The following is a 13,737-nucleotide window of genomic DNA, read 5'->3' as shown; positions in this document are numbered from 1 at the left end:
TTTAACTAGTTTATCTAATATATATATATTAGATAAACTAGTTAAAAAACGTTAAAAAAGAAAAGGGTAAAAGTTAAAAAATTTAGCAGAAGAAGAGGAAAAAAATTGAAAAAGAAAAAAAAATTAACTTCATGGCTAAAGAATCATGGGGAGAAAGCCATGAGTTCCGTGCTTTGCTTTCTCCTCCTCTGGAATTCCGCTGCTCTCCTTGGTATTGAAACTGCACTCCTCGTAAGTGAACTTGGTCCTGGCTGGGTTTCTTTTTGATCTTCTGGGGGAGGGGCCTGTTGTAGTGATTTTCAAGTGTCTTTGCCCCAGGCGGAGTTGCACCGCCCTTACCAGGGGCCAGGCTGAGTAATCCGCTTGGGTTTGCTTTCGGGAGCTTTTGTTCCCTGAGCGCTTTCCGTCCCTGAGCACTTTCCGTAGAGCTCCGGAGGACGGGAATGAAGATGGCGGCCTCCCAGTCTCCGGCCGAGAGGAGCCGAGAGCCCGGGGCCCCACTCCTCAGTGAGCCCTCAGAGAACAGCGCCCAATTACTCCCGTCACCCTGTCTCCGGCCTCGCTCCGAGCTGACCGAGCCTACGACCGGTTCAAGGTAACCCCGAGCTGAGAGTCACTCCTTGGCTCTGTCTCTGTAGCCGGCTTCCCCGTTCTAATACCTGCAAGCTCTGCGACACTCAGACACTCCCAATCCTTCTGTGACCCTGCGGGACCTGAGGCCACACTGACCCCGCGTGGGCTTCACCCCGGTTTAGCCTCTGGAGCGATGTCCCTCAGCGGAACAGACTTAAAAGTCCTGATTTTGTGCTCCGTTGCTCCGCCGCTTGCCGGGAGCCGGCCCCTCCCCCCGCGGTCTATCTTCCCGTTGCTTTGGATTCACTTCTCCGCCAGTCCTACCTTTCAGAAAGTGGTTGATTTTCTATTTCTAGAATTGCTGTTCTTCTTCTCTTCGATCTCCCATTGGATTTGTAGGTGTTTGCAATCTTTAGATAAGCTATCTAGCTGATCTCCCGCAACCTGAAGTAGTCTCAGCCTGCTACTTCTCCGCCATCTTGACTCCTCCCTCCTGTACCTTTTTTTTTTTTTTAAAGATTTTATTTACTTATTTGACAGGCAGAGATTACAAGTAGGCAGAGAGTCAGGCAGAGAGAGAGGAGGAAACAGGCTCCCTGCCAAGCACAGAGCCTGATGCGGGGCTCGATCCCAGGACCCTGGGATCACGACCTGAGCCGAAGGCAGAGGCTTTAACCCACTGAGCCACCCAGGCGCCCCAAGTTTGTACCTCTTAATTCCCATTATCTCTTTTGCCCTGCCCTTGCCTACCTCCCCTCTGGCAACCACCAGCTTGTTCTCCTTATTTAAAAGTTTGGTGTTTTTTTTGTTGTTGTTTTGTGGTTGGTTTTTTCGATTCTGCATTTAAGTGAAGCCATGTGGAGTTTGTCTTTCTCTGACTTACTTCACTTAGTATAATACCCTTTAGGTCCATCCATGTTGTTGTAATGACAAAATCTTTCTTGTGGCTGAGAAATATGTGTGTGTGTGTGTGTGTGTGTGTGTACACGTCGTCTTTATCCATTCATCTACCAGTAGATGATCAGGTTGCTTCCATACCTTGGCAATTGTAAATAATTCTGTAATAAATGTAGGGATACATATATTTTTTCAAATTAATGTTTTCATTTTCTTTGGGTAAATACCCAGTAGTAGGATTGCCGGATCATATGGTATTTATATATATATATATTTTTTAAAGATTTTATTTATTTATTTGACAGAGAGATCACAAGCAGGCAGAGAGGCAGGCAGAGAGAGAGGAGGAAGCAGGCTCCCTGCTGAGCAGAGAGCCCGATTCGGGGCTCGATCCCAGGACTCAGAGATCATGACCTGAGCCGAAGGCAGCGGCTTAACCCACTGAGCCACCCAGGCGCCCCTGGTATTTATATTTTTAATTTATCGAGGAACCTCCGTGCAGTGGCTGCAGCAATTTACAATCCAGTAGCAGTGCACAAAGGTTCCTTTATTCCCCCCCCCCCCACCCACATTCTTGCCAACACTTGTTGCTTCTTATCTTCTTGATACTAGCCATCCTGACTGGTGTGGAGTGATATCTCATTGTGGTTTGGTGATCAGTGATGTTGAGCATCTTGTCATGTGACTGTTGGCCACCTGGATGTCTTTTTTGGGAAAATTTGTCTATATGCAGGTCCTCTGCCCATTTTTCAATCATATTTTTTAGTGTTGAGTTGTATAAGTTCTTTATATGTTTTAGATATCAACCCTTTATCAGATACATTTTTGCAAACATCTTTTTCCATTCAATAGGTTGCCTTTTTGTTTTGTTGATGATTTCCTTTGCTGTGCAGAAGCTTTTTATTCTGGTGTAGTTCCAGTAGAGAAATAAGATTTTTAATGGTCATATAATAGTTTATTGCTTGAATCTACCATCCTATGTTTAATCCTTCCCCTCTAGCATTTCACGTTGATCCTTTTCCCCAACTTTGTCATATTTGACCCTTCTCTGTGCTGTGCTGGTCCTGCTCAATCCAAGTCTTGTCAAGTCTCCATCTGTGCCATCAGCGTGTCCTTCCATGTCCTTGGCTTGTCCCCTCACTCATGTTCTCAGTAAAGTAGTGCTGTTCTAATTTATGCTACTTATAGTATATGTGCTGCTGAAGCAAGCACCTAATTCATCTTCATTTTGATAGAAGTTTTTCCTCTTTAAACCCTTGCAAATACCTCTGCCAGCCTTATCTACTCTTCTGGTCATAGTATAATAAATAAAACATTCCTGGCTTCATGTTTTTCCAAGGTGATTCACACCTGAGCTATTTTAATTGTTGGGGGTGGGTATTATGGTATTATGAATATCCTTAGGGCACTCATAACCTTTGTTAGGGTTCATTAATGGTTATAGTTTGATGATGTATGAAAGCACCTCAAAAACATGGAAATACGTTAACAAATGGGAGAACACAAAATTATTGGTGGAGCCCAGAAGACAGAAAAATTTGAAAGAGAAATATTTTAAGCAAAGTAAATGTAAACATCTTTATTGTAAATGTTCAAGTATACATCCTAGCACTCAGTGGGAAACTGATTTCCTTCTCTGAAATTTGATTTACCTGTGACCTTTAAGGGCCACATAAAGACAAGAGCCCACATTCTTCTCTTTGTTTTACAAAGAAAGGGTATCTGTGCTGCTGAATTGTGAACCAGTTAAAAAAATTTGTATTTTAAAACAGACTTTTCTCCTGTGATATGTTTCATTTATTTGGACAAATAAGTGGGCAAGGAAATAGATTTCTTCCTGCTTTAGATTATAGAGGAAGTGGTTAGTTTTATTGAGGAGTTAAACCTTTATCTCATTTCGTATTTAGTATCTGTGACCTGGCCCATGTAATAGTGCATGGATAGAAGCTTTCAATTTTGTGAATCAGTGTTTCAAATTCTTAAGTATTTGTGACTCTCTTTTGAATACCCTTGTAAGTTTATCTGAAAATGGTTGAAAAAAAAAATTGGATTGCCAGTTGAATAGACAATGTTGTTAGTCTTTTTTGAATTTTACCAAGACTGTCCTGGAGCTGGGTGATACCTTCCCCTGTGCCCCCAAACTGGACCAAGCCTTTTTTTCTTTCTATGCTCTTTTGCTATATCATATTATAAACTTGTTTCAGATTTCTGTCTCCTGCTTTCCATGTCTTTGTCAGTTTTCCCCTTGCCTCAGTCTTTATCTGCAGTTACTTGCCCTGCCCGTGATCCAAGAAGTGGATTCATTTTCTCATCTGTCCAGATTACTTTCCTTTTATGTCTCCTCTTTTGGCCCAGATCTCGTGGGCAGCAACACCACTTATGTGCTCTTACATGCTGCTTTCATTAGCGTGCTCTTTCCTTTCCCTTTCAACTCATTCATCAAGATGAAATACAGCATTGGCGCAGTTTAACTCCTTACCCTTTTCCAGGCCTGAACGCCCCTTTCCCCTGGCTTTGTTTTACTTAGCTAATGAAAATATAGTTTCCCCAAATGTTTTTTGTCAGTTACCTGCACATTTTAATTAGCAGTAATTGGGCCTCAGATAAACCTCATTGGCTCTGATACTGCCACTGTGCAAAGCTACGTGAGCATTTTATTTGCTCTATGAGCCTCCAATGTGATTGTGCTTTAGAATTTTCCTTAAAGAATGTTATTGACTAACAGTAGCAGCAGTGCTAGGGAAGCCGCTGAATGGGGTGGAAACCTCAGTTTTCTTATTTGTTAAGTGGAGATAAAAAACTTAGCTTCCTTGGTCCCTGTAGGGATTCAACTACGTGAGGTATCCTGGCGCCCCTTGCTTAGTCTTTTATCACCAAAAGGGATTTCTTCTTCATTGATGTCTGCCAGTCCTGTGCATGGTTGGACATCTTTATTGAGCTATGACTTATACGCTGTACAGTGTACCCATTTAAAGTGCTTGATACTGTGGTTTTTAGTATATGCAGAGTTGTGCAGCCGTTACCACAATTAATTTTAGAATGTCCTCGTCACCCTATACCCATTAGCAGTCATTCTCTGTTTGGTAGGCAACCACTAATTTACTTTTTGTAATTTTATGCATTTTTTAACCTCATGCTTGTTGTGTTGTGTGCTAATAGGATTTTCATTTTTCTTAAAGTGCACTGAAGGTATTTTGAAATGCAATCTTATAATTTTTAGAACTAAAAAAAGCCCTTCAATCATTTTATGCTCCCCCCCTTTTTTTTAAACAAGGGAACAAAGTGATTCACCTGGGGACATTCCCATTCCATAGCTCTTTACCAAAACACACACACGCACACACACACACACACACACACACACACAGTCTTGTTAATGCTTCTTTCATCAGTAGTTCTCCTTTTTGAGTGTCTGCTAGAACTCTTTCAAGTTCAGATCCTAGATGTAAAATATGATTATTTGAACTCTCTGCTTCAGACAGCCGATCCTGTCACTATTCTAGGAATATTTCTTGGGCTTCTTCCTTTACCTGTAACTTTCTCATGACTCAAAAATCTTGGCCAAAGTTTGTACAATATATTGTTCTATTTTCTGTTTAAATTTTCTTTAAACAGTTGTTACTCTGTGATCCAGCATAGAAGGTTCTAGGATAATCTATCCAGTTTTTATGTTTTTCTGTGACATCCCTGCGGCTCCTACTCATTTTATGGTAGATCATTTCATCTACCAGTTTTCTCCCATCATGCCTCTTTTCAATGTGATTTTTACTGCTTCTTTCATCTGCCAGTACAGACTAATTCTCCAGCCCCCTGAATGTGGCAGAAATGACAGCATGCATATTTCAAGGCCCCAAGAGTCCTTTCAGCCTCTTCTTTTGCCACTTTTGAGTTCTGCTTGGAGAGCTTCATGTAGAGAAGCCACTGTATCATAAGGGAGAGGGCAGAGGCCATGTGGAGAACAGAGGTGCTCTGGCTAACAGTTGGTACTAAATGCCAGACCATAAGAGTTAGGCCAGGGTGGATCTTCGAGCCTTTCTGACCTTCCAGCCGACGGTAATGGTTGCATGAGTGAGCTCAGATGAAAGCAGCAGAGGAACTGCCCAGCCAACCTACAGAATGTGAGAAATTTAAAAAAAAAAAAAATGTCGTTTTAGAATTTGCGATGGGTTGTTATGCAGCAGATGTTAACTGGTACATGTAGGTACCAGCATGGTGGCAACATTGAGATGATTAAAGAATGTAATCGCTGTAAAGTCCTTAGTTTACGGCCAAGCACAGAGAATCCCTTAACAGAGGCCAGTCGCTTTATCATTTTAGCTGTAGCATGATCATTACTCCTGTTGCTTTTGGTCACTATGGTAGTTTTCTTTCTCCTCTTCTCCAGGTATAATGTCATTCCTTTTCATTATCATTCACTGTGATGAGCTGAAGAATTGGATGTCCTTGGTGCTAATTGTCTAGTATTTTCCTTCCTGATTAGTAAATAGTTTAAAACTTTCAGAACTATTCCTACTATGAAATAAAACAAATATATAGCAAAGTGCACAAGGTGTAAATGTAACTTAAAACAAATTATGGAATGAATTCTTGTAACCGTCACTCAGGTTAAGACATTTAACATTGCTTGGATTCCAAAAGCCCATTACGTGTTCTTCCTGGTCACAGTCTTCTCCCTTATACCTACAGGTAGCCACTACCACTACCCCAATTTCACAGAAATCACTTCTTGGCTTTTCTTTATAGTTTTTACCACCTCTGTGTGCATTTCCAAACAAAGTAGTTTAGTTTTCAGCTTTATATATATTGTGTATGTGTGTGTACACACACATACATGCATTTTTTTGGTGAAAACTTCATTTGCTGAATATTATTTCTAAGACTCCTTCCTATAATGACTAACAGTAAATAAGCTTTCATTTTGATTGCTATGTAGAATTTCATTTTAAGAATGTACCTCTCTGGGGGCACCTGGGTGGCTCAGTGGGTTAAAGCCTCTGCCTTTGGCTCAGGTCATGATCCCAGCATCTTTAAGCCCCACATTGGGCTCTCTGCTCTGCGGAGAGCCTACTTCCCCCTCTCTCTCTGCCTGCCTCTCTGCCTACTTGTGATATCTGTCTGTCCAAAAAAAAAAAAAAAAAAAGAATATACTTCTCTGTTAGATCTAGTATCGATGAGTATTTGAGTTATTTATAGTTTTGGGCAATTACAAATAATTCTGTCAAGCACATTCTTTGAGGTATTCTGAAATGACATATGTGAGAATTTTTAAAAAAGGTGTATACCTAGGAATAGAATTTCTGGGTAATGAAGTTATAGTCACTTTTTAATAAATTTCACAGAAAAGAACAAATGATATACAGTGGACCCTTGAACAACATGATAATGGATTAGGGCTGCTACCCCTCACCCCTGAGGACAGTCAGAAATCTGCATATAACTTTGGCTCCTCCAAAACTTAACTACTAATAGCCTACTGTTGACGGGAAGACTTACCTATAATATAAATAATAGATTACCACCTATTTTGTATGTTCTATGTATTTCACACTGTACTCTTAGAATAATGTAAACTAGGGAAGATGTTAGGAAAATCATAAGAGAAAATACATTTATAGTGCTATACCATATTTATTGAAAAATGCAGTTCAAACCTGTGTTGTTTAAGGGTTACCTCTATCCTGTAACAGGTGTTAATCTCTCTCAAGATTAGAACCATAGCTTTGTCAAAGAAGTTGTCCAAAAAGGTAGTTCAGGTCAAAGGGTAAAGGAGTAGGAATGTGATGAGAGTTACGTAGAATGAAAAGGGGTGACCATTTAGTTGAAGCATTCGAATGCAGAAGGGAAATCTGTGAGTCATTTTGGTGTCATTATAGCTGGAGTCAAACAATTTTTCAGGAGTTTAATAACATTCTTTATGCTGTTGTCCTCTAGGTGAATCTGTAACAATGCTTTATGTTTTCTTTACTCTGAGGATAAGTTTGGGCAATAGGGGGATAATTGACTCATCCTTGACCATATAGTAATTTAGAAGGACATAGCTCTTTTAGGACTGAGATCTCCCATGTCCCTTTCTTTTTTTAATTTCTATTTAAATTCAGTATAGTTAACATATATTGTATTATTCGTTCTAGGGGTAGAATTTAGTGATTCATCAGTTGCATATAAACCCAGTACTCAGTACGTCAAATACCCTCCTTAGTGCCATCACCCAATTACCCTATCCCCCCACCCACCTCCCTTCTAGTTTGTTTCCTAGAGTTAAGAGTCTCTTATGGTTTGCTTCCCTCTCTGTTTTTATCTTATTTTATTTTTCCTTCCCTTCCCCTGTTTTGTTTTGTTTTGTTTCTGTTTTGTTTCTTAAATTCCACATACGAGTGAAATCATATGGTATTTGTCTTTCTCTGACTGATTTTGCTTAGCATAATACCCTCTAGTTCCATCCATGTCATTGCAAATGCAAGATTTCATTCTTGATGGCTCATATTCCACTGTATTTCTCTCTCACACACACACACACACACACACACACACACACGTATATCAACAGATGAATGGATAAAGAAGTATATATGTATATATATCCATTTATCCATTCATCTTTATCCATTCATCTGTTGACAGACAGATCTGGGCTCTTTCCATATTTTGGCTCTTGTGGACATGGCTGCTATAAACATTGGGGATGCAGGTGTCCCTTCGAATCACTGTGTTTGTATCCTCTGGGTAAATACCTGGTAGTGAAATTGCTGGGCCATATGGTAGCTCTATTTTTAACTTTCTGAGGAACCTCTATACTGTTTTCCAGAGTGACTACACCAGCTTGCATTCCCACCAACAGTGTAGGGGGGTTCCCCTTTCTCCACATCTTTGCCAGCATCAGTTGTTTTCTGAGTTGTTAATTTTAGCCATTATAACTGGTGTGAGGTGGTGTCTCATTGTGGTTTTGATTTGTATTTCCCTGATGCCAAGGGATATGGAGCATTTTTTCATATGTCTGTTGGCCATTTGGAAATCTTTGAAGAAATGTCTGTTCATGTCTTCTGCCCATTTCTTGACTGGATTTTTGTTCTTTGGGTGTTGAGTTTGATAAGTTCTTTATAGATTTTGGATACTAACCCTTTATCTGATATGTCATTTGCAAATATCCTTCTCCCATTCCATAGGTTGCCTTTTAGTTTTATTAATTATTTCCTTTGCTGTGCAGAAACTTTATCTTGATGAAATCCCAGTAGTTCATTTTTGCTTTTGTTTCCCTTGCCTTTGGAGACAGTGTGTAAGAAGAAGTTGCTGTGGCCAAGGTCATAGAGGTTGCTGCCTGTGTTCTGCTTGAAGATTTTGTTAGATTCCTGTCTCACAATTAGACTTTTCATCCATTTTGAGTCTATTTTTGTGTATGGTGTAAGAAAGTGGTCCAGTTTCATTCTTCTTCATGTGGCTATCCAGTTTACCCAGTACCATTTGTTGAAGAGACTTTATCTTTTTTTCTAGTGGATTTCCTTTCCTGCATTTTCAAAGATTAGTTGACCATAGAGTTGAGGGTCCATTTCTGGGCTCTTTGTTAGTTTCCATTGATCTATGTGTCTGTTTTTGTGCCAGCACCATACCGTCTTGATGACAGCTTTGTAATAGAGCTTGAAGTCTGGAATTGTGATGCCACCAGCTTTGGTTTTCTTTTATGACATTCCTTTGGCTATTCAGAATCTTTTCTGGTTTCATGTACATTTCAGGAATATTTTTTCCAGCTCTGTAAAAAAACTGATGGTATTTTGATAGGGATTGCTTTGATTGTATAGATTGTTTTGGGTAGCATAGACATTTTAACAGTATTTATTCTTCCAGTCATGAGCATGGAATGTTTTTCTGCTTCTTTATGTCTTCCTCAATTTCTTTCATGAATGTTTCTATACTTTTCTGAGTACAGATCCTTTACTAACCTCTTTGGTTAGATTTATTCCTAGGCATCTTGTGGTTTTTGGTGCAGTTGTAAATGTAATTGATTCCTTGATTTCTCTTTCTTCAGCTTCATTGTTAGTGTGTAGAAATGCAGCTGACTTCTGTGCATTGATTTTATATCCTTCCATACTGCTGAATTCCTATATCAGTTCTAGCAGTTTTTTGGTGAGTCTTTTTAGTTTTCTACATACATTATCACATCATTGGTGAAGAGTAAAATTTTGACTTCTTTGCCAGTTTGGGTGCCTTTTATTTCTTTCTGTTGTCTGCTGAGGCTAGAATTTCTTGTACTGTGTGGAACAACAGTGGTGAGAGTGGACATCCTTTGTGTTCCTGACTTAGAAAAAGCTCTCTGTTTTTCACTGTTGAGAATGATACTAGCTTTCATGTATTGCCTTTAGGATGTTGAGCTATGTTCCCTCTAAACCTACTTTGTTGAGGGTTTTTATCAAGAATGGATGCTGTACCTTGTCACATACTTTTTCTGCATCTATTGAGAGGGTCACTTGTTTCTTATCCTTTCTTTTATTAATGTGACGTATGACATTGATTGATTTGTGAATGTTGAACCACCTCCGTAACCCAGGAATACTCCTATGTCCCTTTTTAAGAAGAAGGAGATCACCAACAGTCTACCAAAAGAGAGGGAAAAAGAATCTTGTCAGAAAAGGGAAAAGGAAACGAGCTGTACAGCCAAATTAAAGACTCTGCATCTACTAAAAGCAAGAGTGGCTATAAGAAGACTGTGGTGTGGCCTAACGAGCCAAGGCCGTTTGGGTTCCTTTGCATGTAATTGTACTCAGTGTCCTCTAAAGTGGGCCAGTGTGCTGTAATCAAACATGGTATAGTTGAAGAATGGTGTCTGTGTATTGCATCACATGATCGCTCTGCGCTTGGCGCCCTGCCAAGACAGCTACGTGAATTGTTCTTCCTGTGCCCTGGCTAATGTCAAAGAGGAGGCAGAAGAGCTTAGATCTTGTTGGATTTTTTTTCACCCTGAGGACATTGAAAACCTGAGGATTTCATAAAGTTTCAGAGGCATTGTGTCCGTCTTGTAAGAAAATAGTTATAAAACATTTGGATGATGAATTAAGATCCTATCAGGGCAGTGAAGGAAGGACTTAGGAATTACTGTTTTCATTTTGGGAACCTGTCAGATAGGGTCGTTTTATGTCTGGTATCTGCTTCCCAAGTTGAAGAAGGTAGTGTTTGTGACAGTCTCCTTGAGGGTGCTTTTAACATGCAGAACAAAACTTTAATTTGCCTGCTGTTATGATTTCTACTGGCTATGAGGATTTGTATGTTGTTGCCACAGTCGTAAAACATACTTATTATTCACTGCAGATCGAAGTACCTTAGTGACTTGATTTCTTGGATTATTTCTGAATGGTCCCTGAATGTATGGAATTGGTGATGTTTTTGTCCTGTTGCTATTATATCTTTCCTGGAAAATAAAGTGAGGTTTTCATGCTTGAGTAAACACATTGATGCATTATGAAACTGTCAGCCTCTTTGAACAATTGGCATAAGCTCAATTATTCAAATATGTGACTCTTTTGAATGGCTTTTGTGTCAGCTAATGCTTTCATACAACCAGCATCAAGAAACTTCAATACCTTTCTTAAGAAATTAAATCTCAACTGTATGATTAAAGAAATCCAAGGGATTAGTCCTTTCTTGGAGCACTTTCATTATCATATACAGCTAATTGGTAGCATTTGTTTTCTGAGATTCATCATTTTATTTAAAAATCTCTTTCTTTTTTGTTAAAAAATAATTTAAAGCTGTTTATGCATTTTCCTTATCACCTGAAACCACTTTTTTCTTGTGTTTCCTTCCTGTCAACGTGCACACATGCTTTTTTTACATCATGTACTTGCATTTTTGTCTTTTTAAAATTATATTTGCATTCTAAGTCTTTTTCAAGTTATATGGTCTTCATAGTAATCCTTTTTGTCACTTAGTATTGAATTATTTAATAACATGCTAACCATTTCCCTTCTTTGATATGTGTGTTTTCAAGTTTTTCATTTTTGTTGATAATGCAAAGACATCTTGTGCATTATAGCTTGTTTTTCTTATTTTCAATTATATTGCAAGGACAGATGTTTAAAGTATCATTAAAATGTCAGTGAACTTGGGGAGCCTGGGTGGCTCAGTGGGTTAAAGCCTCTGCCTTCGGCTCAGGTCATGATCCCAGGGTCCTGGGATTGAGCCCCACATCGGGCTCTCTGCCTGCCTCTGCCTACTTGTGATCTCTGTCTGTCAAATAAATAAATAAAATCTTTAAAAAAAAAAAAATGTCAGTGAACTTGAAAGCTTATGTTCCATGTATCGCCTTACTGCTTCCCAAGTGTTGTTAGTGTCTTCTTTTTGATTATAGAAGTAAAAAGTCTCATTTACCAAAAAAAAAAAAAAACCAAAACTGACATTTATTAATTGTTAGCATCTTTCAGAATTATTCATTTGGAGCAGCCTATAATCTTACAGAGACTTTTTCCTTTGTAAATTCAATTTCTGTTTTTAGCGAAGTAATATATGCAAATCACTTTTTTTTTTTTTTAATCCAATAAGCCTAGTGTGACAGGGAAGAAGAGTAGCCTCTTGCCTTCCCTGTCCCCACTCCAGTTTCTGGCTCTTGAGAACCCCCAGCTCTAAGCTGTTTCTACTGTTGTATGCCCCCACATTGCTAAGCTTGCTAATTTTAGTTTGATTTTTTTTCACTTTATAGTTATCTTTTGATTTCTTTCCATGGAAAATGAGACTTTAACACTTAGGATTTCTTCTCTATCCTCTAAATATTGACGTAACACCAATTTCGTTTTTATCAATATGTAGCTATTAAAACATTACAACTAAATATTTTTCATAATCAGGTCTTAAATTTATATTGTGAATATGTCTTCTCATACTTTATATTTTTCCTGAAATTAATAACTCCTACCTTTTTTGCTTACTTTCTTTTCTTTCTTTTTTTTTTAAGATTTTATTTATTTATTTGAGAGAGATCACAAGTAGGCAGAGAGGCAGGCAGAGAGAGGGGAGGAAGCAGGCTCCCTGCTGAGCAGAGAGCCCGATGTGGGGCTTGATCCCAGGACCCTGGGAACATGACCTGAGCCGAAGGCAGAGGCTTTCACCCACTGAGCCACCCAGGTGCCCCTGTTTCTAATTTATCAATAAACAAATCTTCTTGATACTTTCAAACACATCAGATAATCCCAAAGATGTGTGTTTTGCCCCCAACAATCTTTCCTCTGGGAGCCTCTCTGTTTGCAGTGTGGACTGGTCCCTCCCAGGGCCTGCTACTCAGCCAACATCTTGGAAGTCCCTTCACTGTTCTATCCTGGGAATTTCTTTTGTCTCTGTTTTGTTGATTCTCTGATTGCTGGATATCAGATCATCCTCCTTTGAGATTTATGCTCACATTTAATGGATTCCTGAGGGTGCAAGGAAGATACATTGTTTTAAAACCATGCATGTCTAAAAATGTCTTTATTTTGTCGTCGTTCTTGATTGTGGTTTTGTTGGATATGTAATTTAGGTTGGAAATAATGTTTTCTTGGAATTTTGAAGGCATTGCTCCAAGGCCTTCTAACTTTCAAGGCTGCTGTGGAGTCCAGCACCTTTCTGATTCCAGTTCTTCATTATGACCCCCCACCTAGCCCCCCCTGGTCTCTGGGAGCTTTTGGAATCTTCTTATTTCTGGTATTCTGAATTGTTATATTTCTTGGTATTCTTCCATGTCTCTATCATTAATTTTATTGGCCATGTGGTGGACTTTTCCAAACCAGAAAATGCATGTTTCGAAGTCCCCTGTGCTCTCTTTTTGGAATAACTGTTAGTTGGATATCGTACCTTGTGGACCGATCTCATGTCTTTTTCTGTCCCATATCTCTGTCTTATAGTCTTTTTATCCTACTTTCTGAGGGATTTTGTTAATTTTATTTTTCACCTCTTTTATTGGATTCTTTTTTAATGCTACAGTTTTTTTTTTTAAATTTTATTTCCAAAAGCTTATTACTTTGAAGCTTCCTTTTTATGGTATCATGTTGCTTCATTTTCTCTTATTTCTCTGAGGGTGTTACTTACATTTTTCAGTTGATGAAGTTTTTTTTTTTTTTTTTTTGCCTCCCACATCCTATTTCTTTCATATTTGAAGGGACATGGATATTCTCGTGCATGTTAGGGGCTTTCCTCAAGTGTCTAGAGAACCTTGGCTTTGATTAAATGAAATATCCAGACACTTGAAAGGCGCGGTAGGGGCGTGGAGATGGTTGGAAGCTCTGTGTGCATGGGTGAGGCTTACAACCTGGG

General features: G+C 39.1%; 1 protein-coding gene and 1 pseudogene across 1 annotated transcript in view; one reads left to right on the top strand and one right to left on the bottom strand.

The window, feature by feature from the left end:
• LRRC1 (leucine rich repeat containing 1) overlaps nucleotides 1-13,737 on the top strand; it is a 148,065-nt gene that overhangs the window by 50,238 nt on the left and 84,090 nt on the right. The window lies entirely within an intron of this gene.
• Nucleotides 4,005-4,113, bottom strand: LOC116871792 (annotated as a pseudogene).

Source organism: Lontra canadensis, unplaced genomic scaffold, assembly GCF_010015895.1.
Source record: "Lontra canadensis isolate GAN:19392208 unplaced genomic scaffold, GSC_riverotter_1.0 scaffold27, whole genome shotgun sequence".
Classification (NCBI taxonomy): domain Eukaryota; kingdom Metazoa; phylum Chordata; class Mammalia; order Carnivora; family Mustelidae; genus Lontra; species Lontra canadensis.
The sequence above is the reverse complement of the archived record's forward strand: the minus strand, read 5'-3'. Positions and strand labels throughout refer to the sequence as shown.